General features: G+C 44.3%; 1 protein-coding gene and 1 long non-coding RNA gene across 2 annotated transcripts in view; one reads left to right on the plus strand and one right to left on the minus strand.

The window, feature by feature from the left end:
• LOC111255315 (uncharacterized) overlaps positions 1-14,879 on the minus strand; it is a 138,409-nt gene that overhangs the window by 95,046 nt on the left and 28,484 nt on the right. The window lies entirely within an intron of this gene.
• Positions 1-14,879, plus strand: part of LOC111255317 (uncharacterized) — a 40,703-nt gene that overhangs the window by 386 nt on the left and 25,438 nt on the right. Inside the window, exon 2 of the long non-coding RNA XR_002675425.2 lies at positions 10,754-11,069. This is a non-coding gene — a long non-coding RNA (uncharacterized LOC111255317). The remainder of the gene's footprint in view (positions 1-10,753; positions 11,070-14,879) is intronic.

Consider the following 14,879-nt stretch of genomic DNA (forward strand, 5'->3'; position numbering starts at 1 on the left):
TAGAGAATAAGGAGTTGTGAGCTCTAAAAACATAGCTGACAAAGCTCTCGTCCACCTCAATCCAGTTCAAATACTTATGTATTCCAAGAAGTTTGTTCCTTCAGTAAGTTATATTGCAGGAGTTATATAAGGAAGTTGAATGAATCGCGCTTCAGCCAATCTCGAACTTTTTTTCTAGCGAATTTCTAATTGTTATAGGACAGGAGCAGTAAATATTTGTTTGCCAAAACCATAGACGCCCATTTTATAGGCCCGGATAAGTACGATATATTTCGGAAAGTATTTTGTTTATTCGTTCTTATTTTGCCTGGATCTGTATGGGTAATTCTTTCACGGTTTAGTATCATGTGATGTTAAGCGACTCCTAGTGAAGGAGACAACGAGTAAACCCAGATATATCCGTGGGTTCGGCTTGTTATCAGGGCCATTGTACATAAATCGGCAACAGGCAGACAACGGTCGAGCCATGACTCGTCCGACATTTATAGAGTGAATACGCCTTGAGCGATAACGCCGGCGCCAATCAAAAAGGCCCTACTGTGGGATTGAGACTGCTGCTACATGACCACAGATCTGCCTCCATTACTGATTTTTTTTTTATTTATGCCATTAAAACGATTCTGCTGGTTGTGCGGACAGAGAAAGTTGTATTTAAAGCACCACTATGCTACTATACGCCACGAGAAGCCGTCATTTACGCATCCTGATTAAGTATAATAGGAGAAAGTGTATGTGCGAGAAATAAGAGACAGAAACGCTCGAAATGATCCCAGCTGTGAATTTCGATCAGGGACACTAGTCGACGCTCGGCGTTGCCTTTGCCAGCGCCGGCCAGCACGTACAAATGTAGTGTTGCCGTTCAAGACCCTATGACGCATCGTTTAGCTCTAGTAGGCACGGAAAAAGAAAAAAAAAATGCCACGATTATCTAAAGATATCGTCAATATAATGGCTGCTTCAAAAACAATGATGCAGACATTGAAAAGTAAGTGATATCTGTTAGTTAATAACCTTCCAAAATAGTTCGCTTACCTAGATCTGCGGCTGAAAACAGATTAACCTCATCCGCAAAGGTAAACTTGCCAAATTATACCATAAGAACCAGAGCAATCTTAAGTCATCTATGACACACCGTTAATCAGCGACCTGTTTGAGTATTGCATCAAATACAGCTGCTGTACGTTGATCGACGTATATAATTGATTCGAGGACAGATAGATTTTACGTCATACTGTACGTAATCATTATACTAGTATTATACGTGTTGTATAGTAACCGCGTGATTTTCTGGATCGCTGATGTCATTACCGCGAATCCCATATGAAATTATTCGGAATAAAACAATTTTTTATGTAACATGTGTCAAGTATAGGACATTTTCAAAGGGAAGGGAATATATATATATATATATAAATGGAAATATTTTCAACGTTTCAATTGTAATGACAAATAAGGGATGCCAGTGTCCTATGAGGGTGTACCCAAGCAGTAGGTCGTAGAGTCGACCGATGCAAGAGAACTAGACAGAGAGGTAACTGCTGCAATGCGATGCGGACACGGATTCAACTGTATTATTAACCGCTAGTGTTGTTTTCGTTGATTAAGGTTAAGATGGTGGTGGCATCGGAGGGTTTCTCTCGTATGGAAGATAAAGATCGAAGAGCCCCGAAAGGAGCCATTGTTAGCGCTACTGGTAGAAAAGAAGTGGCAATATAAGGGAGTCAAAACTGAACGTCATGGCCCTTTGATTCAAGAGATTGAGACAAGAACACCTGGCAGCTATGTCACAGGGTTGAGCTTCAGTTTTTCGATAGACACGCATCATTTAATTTTTATCTGACCTTTCTAGTAGGCTGCTTACGAAATATAGCTAGTCCATCTTTGCAACTTCTTTTCATAATACACACAACGAACAAACGCGAGAAACTATTTACTGAAAAAAACCATAGCACGGAGTGGGATGAAGAAAAAAAAGAACGAAAGAAGGGTCGTTATATTATCGCGCCTCCCGTTCAAAGCAGCAACAGACTGAGCGTTTGTCAATAACTTTGCGTGCACCGTTTGCCTAACAAAATACGATCAACGTAGCCGCGCTTGTCGAAAGCAAGGCAAAAAAAAGTGCGGCCTTGCATTAAAAAAAAAGGGCATTTCAAACCTACTAAAAAGTTTGGATTTCTGAAGATCGATTTAACATAGATATCTTAATTTTCACGTTCGGCACCATTGTTAACGGCTGTCTCTTGGCGCCAGAGGAAAAGTATCTGCGCTCGGGTTTGCAAAGCGTCATATTTATATAGTTAAATCCGATGCACTTATTTTAAATAATAAGCTACCTTCTGGTTTAATAGGACGTTGGTCTCTGACTGTAGCTCTTAAATCTCGTGCTTTGTACCGTACATTACAATGCTTGCCTTTTTAGGTTCAGTCTGATAACCAATGTATGGTGTGCATTGTCACACAGCTACATGTACACGCGAAATGCCAGATCCTCTTCATGTCGAAGCTACACATAAGCACGGCAAAGATGGTTTAATAATGCCCCTATCCTTTGAACCCCATAAAATTCCCCCTTATGTTTTCTGCAGGCATTTTTTCTGCTGTTGTTGAGTGCTGCTCTTGGTCGGCATTGTTACGTGCTCCTGGCCCTACAGCTAAGAGATAGTACTGATATAATTATGTCTAAGCGGTACCATATGAATTGTGTCTTTCATTCATTGTGTCAGTTGTCCCACGTTCAGCGTTAACGTTCACGATTTAGTCAGGAATCCAAAATTTAGGTGTCCAGGCGGTCCGTGCACTCAGTCGTCATTAAAGCAAGCATATGTACATCATAGTGTCAAATGTTAACGCTCGTAAAAATACAAAAAAGAAACCCTGACGAAATGCTATCACGCTTTTACTCAATGAGTGTGCATTTCCAATAGCAGTTAACGTAGTAGCGATGATAGCAGCAGCCAGCACCGCGTTCATGTCATATGCTACCTTCACCCCCTCCCCCCAACGCCGTGCACTTGCAAGTCTGGTTAGTTACCATTATCACCCTTAGCGCTGGGATCGATGGTTGTAAGTGCCGGGTAAACTCGTGTTCTTGAATCTGTGCTTGTTTGTGCTTCTACACGTGTAAGACTTGTAAGTGTCAAACGCATCAATTAACGTTAGCATAATCGACCACCGCCGTTATACGTAGCCGAATAGAGCCGAGGCCGCTGCCCTAGGAAAAGCTTTCCGGACAGCAACGCAGGATCAGCCAGCGATTGACTAAACGATCGGCGGAACTAAAAAGACGGCACCAGCCGCTGAAATTGCAGTCAGCTGTAAAAAAAAAAGAAGGTATCGAACCGAACGCTTACTAGCAGCAGCAATGACGCTGTCGCGCCTTTTGACCTTTCAATGCCATCGTCATCCATCGACGATGATAGTCACGTTGGCCTTTCAAGTTACCACGAACAGGCGCGTAGTAACAACGAAAGACCAAGAAGCTGGTGTCGTCAGCAGCAGAACGAGCAGACGAAGAACGATGGAGCAGGGGGCATCGGGAGAGGGCACGGGGGCTCAAGCCAAAACAGCGCCGCCGGACAGGTATTGACAACAAGCCCAAGGGGAACGATGAGCCACTGCTTTTGCGTCTTTATCTCGCTTTTCTTTTCGTCGTCAACGTCATAGCCTACTGTTCCGTCGCGAAACGATTGTGCCAGAGGCGCCACTATACACGGCCGATACTGCAGGTTCTGCTGTAAGGGTTTAGGGCGTCCCTGTTGCAAGGGTCCAGTTCACTGGTCCTTTGTGACGGTAATAAGGGGAGAGTTGGATGAACGGGGTGGAAGAGGAAATCATCATCCTGTTCACCTACCGTAGATTGCGGTGCATTGCGTTCAGTTCTTATAGACGCACTGTCCCTACTGCTGTTCATTATTTCGATCATTCTGAAAATGCAGTATCATTTGTTGCGGAGACGAAGGCGGTGGGCTGCCTCTGCTAGTAGAATCAGGCATTTCGTAATCTTGTCCATTCCCCACCGGCGACCGACCAGCGAAGGAGCCATCTTCTCTGCTATCCCCAATATAGTTGTAAGGGAGTCAGCGCCAGCCTATAAACGCAACTTGTTGTAACATAATTTGACTTAATGAGTGCCACTGCTTTCAGACCATAAACGGGCGAATGGCAAGCGAGAGCTGCGAAAAGATACAAGGAAAAGATCACAATTTTGAATAATATAAATCACTACTTCTCTTATCATCATGAAAGCTAGAGCCATTCTGGCTAATGGCTTATATATATATAGAATTTTTTTTGCTACTGCTTATTCAAAATTATAGTTATAAGAATCGCCAATCGACGACTGTGCGTTATAATCGGTTCATTCGATGTTTTCCTGTTGTGGTGAGCTGTCTTTTTTACATACACAACAAAAATGGTGGATAACTTTATTAACTAGTATTTTATAATTGAAACATTGATTATCGTAAAAAAGCTAATCAAATCCTGAACGAGAAACGCCGTTGCCCTATCCTGTCTATGTTGCGTGCCCACGCGCAGTTTCTGGTCATTTTTGTTAATCATCAAGCAATTGCTTTTTGTAAACTTTTATTTATTTAACAGCAAATGGGTTACCTGTTTATTTATCGATCAGCAAGTGATTGTTTGTACGAGTTGCTTTTGAAGTACTAGTGCCTTTTTGCTTGTAAATGAAGAGACCTTTAAGCAAATGGAAGCTTAGAGAAGGAAAAGACAACTAACCAGAGAAAAAACAACTATAAAGCTTTACGTTTCAGACCTGTAGAACGCAATAAGTTGCCTAGTGTACACACACTAAACAGATTTCCCATTGTTTTTGGATTCACTTTGTCCATGAGACGCTAAATACGTCGGCGGCATAAGTGACGTGTAACTTCAATACGGTATAACAAGACGCCACCAGCAGCACCACCAGCTATAACTACCAAATCGAGACGGAATTCGATGCAATATCCTTTTTACCTTGTTTGCAACAAGGACGATTAAGCACTGACAATTCGCTGGTACAGATCTTCTATTACTTACAAAATAGGATAGTTATACGAAATTATATTTCTATACTGCTTATTTTATTCTTCCATAGTAGATTTCTTTATGACACAAAGCTAAATTATCTGTTTCCAGCAAGAGGATTTTATGCCCGACCGGTGACGGAAGAGATCTAGATGTACACCATTGTGCCATCGTACCTCACAGGTACTCATTGATGGTAACATTAGTTGAGAGTGCTTGTCTAATTCGTCGTAATTTTACCACAAATCAAAGACGTATGTGTAATTCACACAGGTCCATGTCAAACTCAAAAGTTAGAAATGATGCTCTGTCAATAAATCAACTCGCATAAAAGGGCTGATTTCATCAAGAAATAGAAACCGAAACCGATCTAATCTATGCTCTTGATATACTTCAGCAGTTGCAACACTGCACTAAAGTCAAAGCTCGGCTTACTAGGTCCAATCTGAAAGTGTAATCCGATTGTGTACTTTTCCTTAGATCGCCTCAGGCATAGGCACTTGCCAGCGGCATCAGGATCGTTCTAAGGGCAGGATCGCGAAATATGTCCGAATTCTAGAGATTGGGTTGGGTAGGACAAATAGCCTGCCTATTTTCCGTAACAGCGCCGCTGGCAATGGGACTGCCATAGTTCCACAATTGCGTGACCATAACGGCTACGGACTTAAACTCGAACTAGTACCTGTGATGGTGAGATTGAGTTCAGATTAAAAAAAAAAGACATGAATTCAAAGCGCGTAGATGAGTTTGTATAGAGCATGCTCGACCCACCATTACTATAACTAGCGCACAGGATGTTTAGGTTTAGCTAACTGTATATAATATATCCGTGACATTCCCCCAAGAGAAGTACACATATCAAGTTAACAGACGCTGACATTTAAATTCAACGATGTTGAGTGCGTTGTGTCGAACGGAGACTCACGCGCAGAAAACGGTGGACGCCATCGTGCGTTTCCTCTGGTCGATAAAATAACTTATTGACTCATAGGTTCCCGATGAGCCAGCGAGTTAGGCAATGCGATGGCGTTCGTCGGAAGATGTCGGGTGTCCGTCCACCCACCACCATATACGTGCCTATCTTTTCCAAACAAAAAGGCCAACTATGCCTCTCGCTTTTTCCTCCTCTTCGTCCTATTCGATCTCCTACTTGCTGCTGAAACTTATTTTTCTGGCCAGCAAACAACATGCAAACTGAACGCGAGACATTTGAGGGAAACGGGGACAAACTATGGGCCGGACGGCGCCGACTCAGTGAAGGTGTTCAAGAAACATTTCTCAGGAAGGGCAAGGGGGCGCTGATACCAGCAGGAGTTTCGTCAGGAACTGTAGAATAGTCCGCGACATGGTGAACAGCCTTGCGAGCTACGGGGTTTCACTGTCCGGTTGTCTTGAAGCATCATTGAATAGGATAGAAGAGACGAAATCGGACGAGATGGGATCCCGACAGTCCCCAACCTGTCTTCGTCAACCCTTTCTCTTCTACTCTGCTTCACCCTACCGGAATGGTCTACTTTTGCGACTTTTTTTTTTCATTGAAACAGAGCTAAAAGGATGAAAAAAAGTAAAATATTCACGAGGCTGCAGGCACGTTCGTCGCAAACCGTACCGCTTCTACAGGGGTCAACGAGAAGCAAGCAACTAACGGAGAAACGTGCCGAGAAAGACGCCGCCTACGTCGCACAGAGGGGCAGTCGACGTTGAGAGGTCAGTTTCACTTTTTCTCTGCCTCATCTTTCCTATTCGCGTCTCGCTGCTGAGGGGTGTAGGATGCAAGTGGCTGCCTTTTATGGATGGAACCAATACGACCGACCAGCAGCCGAGGCAGCGATAGTAGGGGAAATGTAACGGTGAGGGAGTCAGTGTCAGTCTGTGTCGCACGTAATTGAGCCTGCCTGTTACTAGTAGCGAAATTGAAGAGGAAGAGATAACGAGCACGCGATTTGCAGCGAACTTGTTTCCGCGACTGCCGATTCGGACCGAAAACTGGCGTGAACCAGTGGGGGCCGCCGAAAACGGGGGAAGATCAATAGTGAAGAGTAGAGGTTATGGATGACGTGTAACAGTGAACGGTCATCTGTTCACGATGAATCGACACCCCACAGTGGCAGCACTAATGATGGCGACTGCCGCGCGATGATGCTGGTCGCGGCGGTGACCTCGAGGAGAGCAAAAGAAAGGGAAAGCATAAAGATGGCATATTCATCGAATCGTCAATTCAATCGTAGTTGGCGATGATAGACATAACAAAACACTGGAAAAGGACAAAGAAAAAAGGTAACTACGATTGTGTGAATATACAACGGTGTGAGAAACCGTAAGACGATGAAACTCTTTAAAAAGCCGCCGAAATTGAATGTGGATAGTGGGACATCGGAGCAATGCTAGAGCAAGGTTTTACGTTAATCGATTAGTCCATGCGATAGTTTCCCTTCAAATGAGAGAAAGCCGTACGTCTAGGGCAAAGCGATGGGGGCGATTAATCAATATTGTCTAAGATTACAACGGTACCTGGGGCGTGTATTAGAATTGTTCATTTAACAAATATCTCTTTGTGAATCTAACCCCTGATACCCTGAATTTAGAATTACTGTATTCTAATTCTATAACGGTGCGTGTGTATATTTTCCAAGTCACAAATAGCATCCGTGAGTTATACGCTCGATTGAGCTGCTCCACAAGTTCGTGACGTTACTACAGAACAAATTTGAAAAACCCTATTGTAAGTAAACAGCGTACCATCCGCATATTAAAATGTATTATACAGAAATGACAAATGCGTGGGTTGATGTTGCTTGTGAAACGATGCGAGAGTGCGAAAAAGCACGGATGGCCTGGAGGTAATAAGTGGTCCAAACAAAAATTGAGTAAAAGCTAATGAAAATTAATTACAAATACCATACCCCTATAAATGTTCGTTCTGAGTAAATTATATGGACCAACTTTCTTACGGGTTACAGAGCCACGTCGTTGAATATCGCGAATTGGGTTTTGGGGTCTGTCGCAACTTTAACCGTTGATGTGTATACGTTATCATCATCAACAATTGTTAGCATAATTAGAAATAACGGCAGTAATTCGAAAGACTATCTCTCAGCCATGATGAAAGTGATTTACGGCATCTTTTATTTTATGTCTGACTGTAGCACATCATGCTTGCTGTATAATTAACCTCAGCTTGCAAGTGTAACGTACCAACCGCATAGATCATGTACGTATTGAGAGCCAGTTATGGTTATTATTGTTGTTGACAGATGCAACTGTTCCCATTTTCATCGGGTCTCCTGAGCTTTCGGGTTATGTATTATAAAAATCAAACCTGACGTTCAGCATCAATTATACTTACGATTTGTACGCATTACGTAGCTGGAGAGTTGGCAGGCCAATGTCTAGCAGGAATAATAACCTTAAGCAGAACTGAGTTACTGTGGGAAAAACTAGAGGTCTCCATTTGCAGATGTACTATATTTACGTTTTGTCGGAGATCAGAGATTGCAAATCGTTACACCCAGAGCAGCTCTCAGCATAATAAAACCACTTATCAAATCGAGTTAAAATTGGAAACAAAACGCCTTGGTTAAAGCTGAATACTGGCACATTCAAAAAAAAAAAAAAAAACGAAAAAAAAAGGAATACACAACGCCAGTGTGTCCTAGTTAGCTGCATTACCGTCCGAAAATTCGGCAGCAAAAATCTACCAAGTACTTTTTCCCTGGCTTCTACCAGAGATGTGGCACACATGTAAATCACCTACATTCTGCACATTTTTAGTAACATTACTTCCTTTGCTGGTGTGAATATGTATAGGTACCTGTGTGTATGTGTCTGTGCGTGTGCCTTTTCCCTGTGGCTGTTGATTGACGCATTTTCAGTTTTGTCGCCTGTGCCAGTTGCAAGCACGACAGCCCGTAAGCGATGATCCATGCGTTGTCATAATATCAATGACAACTGAGAATGGCCGCAGCGGTAGATCAAAGTTCATTTGCTGGTCATGACCATGCTGGTGGTAGTCGTAACATTGTCGATAGCTGAAGAACAGATGACGACCACGTGACGCCGAAGAGAAAACGTCTCGCCTAGCTCGATTGCTTAAGAAGCAGCGTGACAGCAGGTCACGATAGAAAACGAAGTTTCATTCGATTTCGTCTCTTCTGCTTCATCTTGCTCCATCTCCTACAATGAAGTTTTTGGGGGTAATTTGCGTTTCACCAGGTACCAACAGGTAGCAATGCAACTATTACCAGTGCTATACGTTGGTGCTACTGAGGTGCCCGAGGCGTGATTCCAGCTAAGCAACGCTAAACGTTTCGTATATCGCTAGTAGAAATAGCTTTATTTCTAACCTAACACGGTTAGCGTTATATTGTACATTTTGTTTCCAAGCGGGCGTTCGGACACCTAGGCATAGTCACAGCAATGATCCATTGTAATATTTTAGACTTGGCAATTGTTTGACGCTTATGTTGGTAGCCAAAGTGACGGCCGCTGAGGGGCACTGGTACACTGCAACACTAGCAAAATTGCCATCAACTAGACCAAGTGGTCGACGATGCGTTTAATAATTACTGAAACAAGCATCGTCTTGTCTTAGGACCAAAGAAAAAAGCAATATACAATACAGTGCCATCGGTAATATAAATAATACCTATAGAGCAATATCCGACCAAATTAACAATAGACAATGTTATCACTGCGTGTGAAGTAATCCGCATCAGAGGATTTAGCTTATACTACCGGTTCCATATGCCGCGTTCAAAGGAGATTGGCGGCCCTTCGGGGCTGCAATTAGCTCGGACTATTAATAATAATTCAGCGATAAACTCAGCCATGTCGCAAATCGTACATGGCGCCCACATAAACTGGGAACACAAAATAGTCCTGCGTGTGCTGTTTAGGCTTAGACTAAGAGAGAACGGTTGGTTTTGTTGTTAATTATCCTCATCTATGGCGTGTCTGCTCCACCCCCTACTGATCAGTGAACAACGGTGTCCAACTAAGCTCAGGTAGTCGGGACACGCATTGTACAATATCATACATTAAGTCGATATATATTAAGGAAGTCTTTAAGATTCGGTTTGAGGGGGAAAAGTGACGTGCTGGGGAAATAAACTTTCCATACCAGCGCACGATAAACGATAAAATGCTCAGACGTACGTACAAATATAATAGTATAATATAATGCTATATAAAAATATAATACCTTAATAGATATATGCGGTTTTTGAGTTAAGGCAAAATAATACAGAATGTAGTAGACTTAGGCTTCTAGACAGTCGCAATTAGCGGTACATTGCTGCGAAAGCCGAATGTCTATAATAAATAAACTACCTCAATATTCTATTACGTATTTTGCAAGAATATATATGCCGCGATTCCCATTGACTTGTGTCTAATAGATTATTATAGACAGGACCGTAATGAAGCTTCCTGAGCTTCAACTATTTCTTTCATATTTAACTCTGATTAGCTTGATCCGTATTAATCTTACTACTGTTGCCTGTTACTGTTAGTATGTTGAATACCACCACCACCACCGCCGCCTGAACGAAAGGTTGTGCTCTTTCAGCTTTATATTTCCTTTGTGCCACCACTGACAGCATCCGCTAATACTGGCTATAGTGATCCCACGAGTTCCTTCTCTCCTTTTTAACGCTGTAACAGCGACACGGTGTTAAAAATGAACATCGTTCCTCTCCTGATCGCTGCCTCGATCTCGGCTTTTCAGATGCGTCCGTGGGCGTTGTGGGCCATCTCAGCACATTTCAGCATCTCTAAGCACTGCTCGCTTTCGTTGTGTACCAGGACGACACAGAACGACAAAGTGACTCTGGCGTATGCAGCCTCTTTCTGGTTGTACTCTTCACTGGCGGTCACGAAATAGGGACGCTGGACAGAGCCTCCACTAGAGCAGCAACGTTTGTCCGATTTTGGCTCTTTCATGTTTCTTTCGTTCTTTCTTTTACGATGAGTAGATAAAGACGAACGCCAGTTCCTGTCTGCCGTTTTTTTGCTGTTCTCTGGGCTCCTTGATCAACGTACAGGTAAGTCTTTTAGGTGAAGGTCTCTGTCGATGTGATCTTACGCGTGTACCTTCCTCGGTTCTTCTCTTTGAATGAATTTTGTGTAGCAAAGACATGGGCATAAAGAACAACTAGCGGTATCCTGCCTTCATTTTTGCCCTGAACGAGAATGCGTAAACCCATCGAGGGGCAGAATAAGGGGCGAGCTCAATTTGCCCGCAGACCCACGACCATCTTAGCGTCACATGTCAAGCCTTCTCCATCCCTATCTTCTGAATCCACCAGTCGGATTTTCTTTGGCAAAGATTGCGGAATCGGAGAAGGATAAATTGGAAATGGAGGCTTGGCTAGGACAATATAAGAAAATCAGGCCGGAAAGGGCTGACTTTTTTGGCTGAGTAGAAGAAGCTTCCCTGTACTGTCACTCCCTTTTTTTTCGTCGATAGTCATTCTCTCGCTGTGTTTCTACTCCATCTCTTTTTATATTTTGCCTGTTTTTTTTTTGTGGACGACTGTGAGCACTTAGTATTGCCTGTTTGGTCACTTCGGCTTTCACCTGTCCTTGTTTGCTTATCCGACAAGAAGAGCTGCTCTCTGTTTAGCCGCACCAGTCATGCGATTGCAGAGATTCGCCACTCTGTTCCGTCACTATCGCAGCCGTCTCTGTTATAGCGTTTCGAAATGTAGCGTGCTCGGTTCTTTCACGTTGCGGTAGACAGATAGAGGAGAGACGAAAAAAATAAGCCACGAGTACGAACGGCTGCAGCGTTAAAGAGCGCAGACCGAAGATCAATTTAAAACGCAAATTCGCCTTCAGCAGTGCCCGGTGATCACCTTGTGGCAGCAGTAATAAACGAATACCCTATGGATTGAGGTAAATCTGACTGTTTTTTCTTGGCGTGCCATTTAGGTCGCTGCCGAGGTAAATAAACGTCGTCAAGACACCCGTCTAACGGAAGATGAGCGTAAAAAACACGAAGCCGGCAGAAATAATACGATGTTAAGCAGAATAAAGTAAACTGCATTGTTTTCCATTCAGGAAAAATGACCCTAAAGTTTGATGGTACTTTATCTATTGCCACTCATGCGTATTAATTAACTCGAACGTACTGCTTTACAATACGACTAAGTGTAGGCAAGGACTCGTATAAAATGTTTCACTCGATTATCTAAAGAAAGAATCGAAATTCGTACTTTACATACCTAGATTTTTCAATGAAATGGTAAGGAAATAACCAAACTCAACGCAAAAATATATTTTGACACAAACCATATCTACTGCAGCCGTAAACCATGCGCTGCGTTGAGGTACAATTCTTAAAGCACTTCTATGGTAGAATTTCACTGCAGTGTGTAAAAGATTGCTAGTCGGTAAAGCTAACGTAGAGAGAATTACGTGTTTGGCAATCTTCCTGTGCCACATGACGCATTCGCATACAGTCAAATGCAGTAGCGATTACCGCGACAATGAAAGCGTGATTACAAATTCAGAATTTTTAAACAGGACAACGATATCAAATTCTACCACTGACAAATTTGCCGAAATAACGCGTCCGCCGCGCAGCAATGGCGACCTTCGGTTATCGAAAGTCAACGAGAACGTCAAAAAAAAGATAAAACGGCGAGACGCGTCAGTCGCATGATGTGAGTTCAGAATATTCTCTCAATGGGTCTGGCACGGCTCCTGGTCAGTAGCCTGCCCGCTTGCCTGCCCAGTTCAGGCCGCAGCAGCAGTGGCAAGGTTTGCGCGAACAGGGGGCTAACTTGCAAAGGAAAACTTGATCTCATCTGGCAGCGATGTCTAGGCGCGTCGTCAGTGCTTCACGCTACGAACGGCTGGTGCGTGATGGGTATCTCAAGCGTACTGTCGTTGCAGCTGCGACCAACTCTGGGCGTATGCTTGGTAATACACTGCTGCTGCTATATTCCCGTCTGCTAGTGTTGGGTGGCTGGCTCATACATAGGCAAATTAAGATGGAGAAGACTGCGAAGAAGGAGGCAAAGAAATTTGGAGCTAGATCCGCAGCGGTATTTAAAACAGTTCATCTGGACCAATGTAGCGGATGCGGACTAACAAACTAGCACATAGTCATCGCACACAGACACGCAGCACGCACCTCTCTCAGATAAAGGTAGACTTCCATGGGACTCATTGATAATAGCTAATGATGATGGTAATACAGAGGAAAGTGCGTTTTTTTGAAGACGTAGCGACGCCTGCCACCAGGCAGCAGTAGGCCCCCTGCAGACGCTCGGCCAGAGGTAGTCCCGGAGCAGCGGAACTGGATGGCAGTCAGCCATGCTAACGACTAAGAAAGCAGACTACGGGAAAAAATAGCTGGAAACAGTGCAGGCATCCATGGCTTCTCTCTTTCCTGCCGAGATAGTCTGTGGGATAACTCTGGATGAGCAAGAAGCTACTGGGTTAGAGAAGACCGGCGCCTATGATTCAATCGCCAGAGACGCTTATTCCTGTTTCGCCCTTCTTTCCCATCACGACAACATCTCAGATCCCCCCCCTTTCGCGAGTTATACCCTATTTCGATCCACGTTCCCCTCCCATCTTAAGAAAGAATAATGACGACAAAGAAAATAATAACCCTTGGGACCACCCGGCAAGCCTCCTGCACCCCTCGCGTCGCCTCAGAGGAAATGGAGGACGCGAGCGAAGAGAGACGCATAAGAGAGGGCGAAAGAAGAAGGATAACATAGAAGCAAGACAAGGCGGAAACTTAGACTTCACCGATCGTGCCTTCACGTCAGGGAAACTAGTGCCACTGCACTTCGAACGACAGTCTTGGATCTTTTGTCGGAGCTTGTCCTGGACAGTGGCTGACAGATCCTGACATACTTCTCCATTCCTACTATATTAGGCTCTTACTATTACTATGGTCTGCGCAGCTATTCGCTTGGTGAAATAGCAAGAGGATGAAGGATAGAAGAAACGCTGGAAACGGAGAGCCAGCGTTCATATTAAAGTTGACTGTCAGGGAAGTGTCGTAGAAACAGGGAAGCGACGGACCAGGGATCCTACGGGAAAACGCGAAAACGCGGCAAGACAGGACACTTGAGGATCCGTCGACGATGGAGGCGGTGTCAAAGAGTTAACCCTTCGTGTGATGCTTCGTGCTCCCGTTACGCTTCCCTTCCCGTTCGCAGCGTCTGCACTACTTCGCTAAGTCAAGTAGTTCTTTGGTCATCCAGGCCACGTATTCACTCTCATAGACTTCGTTGTCGACAGTCCTAGGTTACTCTTGCGGCGGCGGCGGTAACAGCAGTCATAAACAGAAGCTACTTCACTCCCACCCAGATTTCCTTTGCTATCTCGATCTACTACCAGTTTCCGACGAGCCCCGCACGTGGCTTGTCTTCGATAGAGTCACTGACGGCAGGGAGAAGAAGTCAAGTTAACCGAAGATTGCTTCTTCTCGGTGGGTTATTCTCTTCTTGACTTCGTCAACGAGCGGGCGCAGGAGAACCGTCCTAAGGAACAACTAAATATAGGATGCCCACGGGGGCGATGACAATGGTGTTGATCGCAATGCGGGTGGCTGACCCCTAGGAGGCATTTAAGGTCCACCCAGCACCAATGGTTCAGGCCGTTGCAATCGGCTGCTCCTACAAGCTGAGTCAAGCGTCAGCTACCTTCTCTCTATCGCTGTCCTTTCGCTATCTGCTCGCCTCTATCCCGTCTTTACCGCTTACAGTAAAAAGCGTTAGATCTAGCATTGGCACTGCTGCCACCGAACCCTTGAGCTTCTCTCGCCTCGATCGGCCCGAATAGCGGTAGGAAGCGGGCCGCATGACGAAGCTGCTGCGTTTCAGTGCAGT

This window comes from Varroa destructor, unplaced genomic scaffold (genome assembly GCF_002443255.2).
Source record: "Varroa destructor unplaced genomic scaffold, Vdes_3.0 BEIS01000001.1, whole genome shotgun sequence".
NCBI classification, from domain to species: domain Eukaryota; kingdom Metazoa; phylum Arthropoda; class Arachnida; order Mesostigmata; family Varroidae; genus Varroa; species Varroa destructor.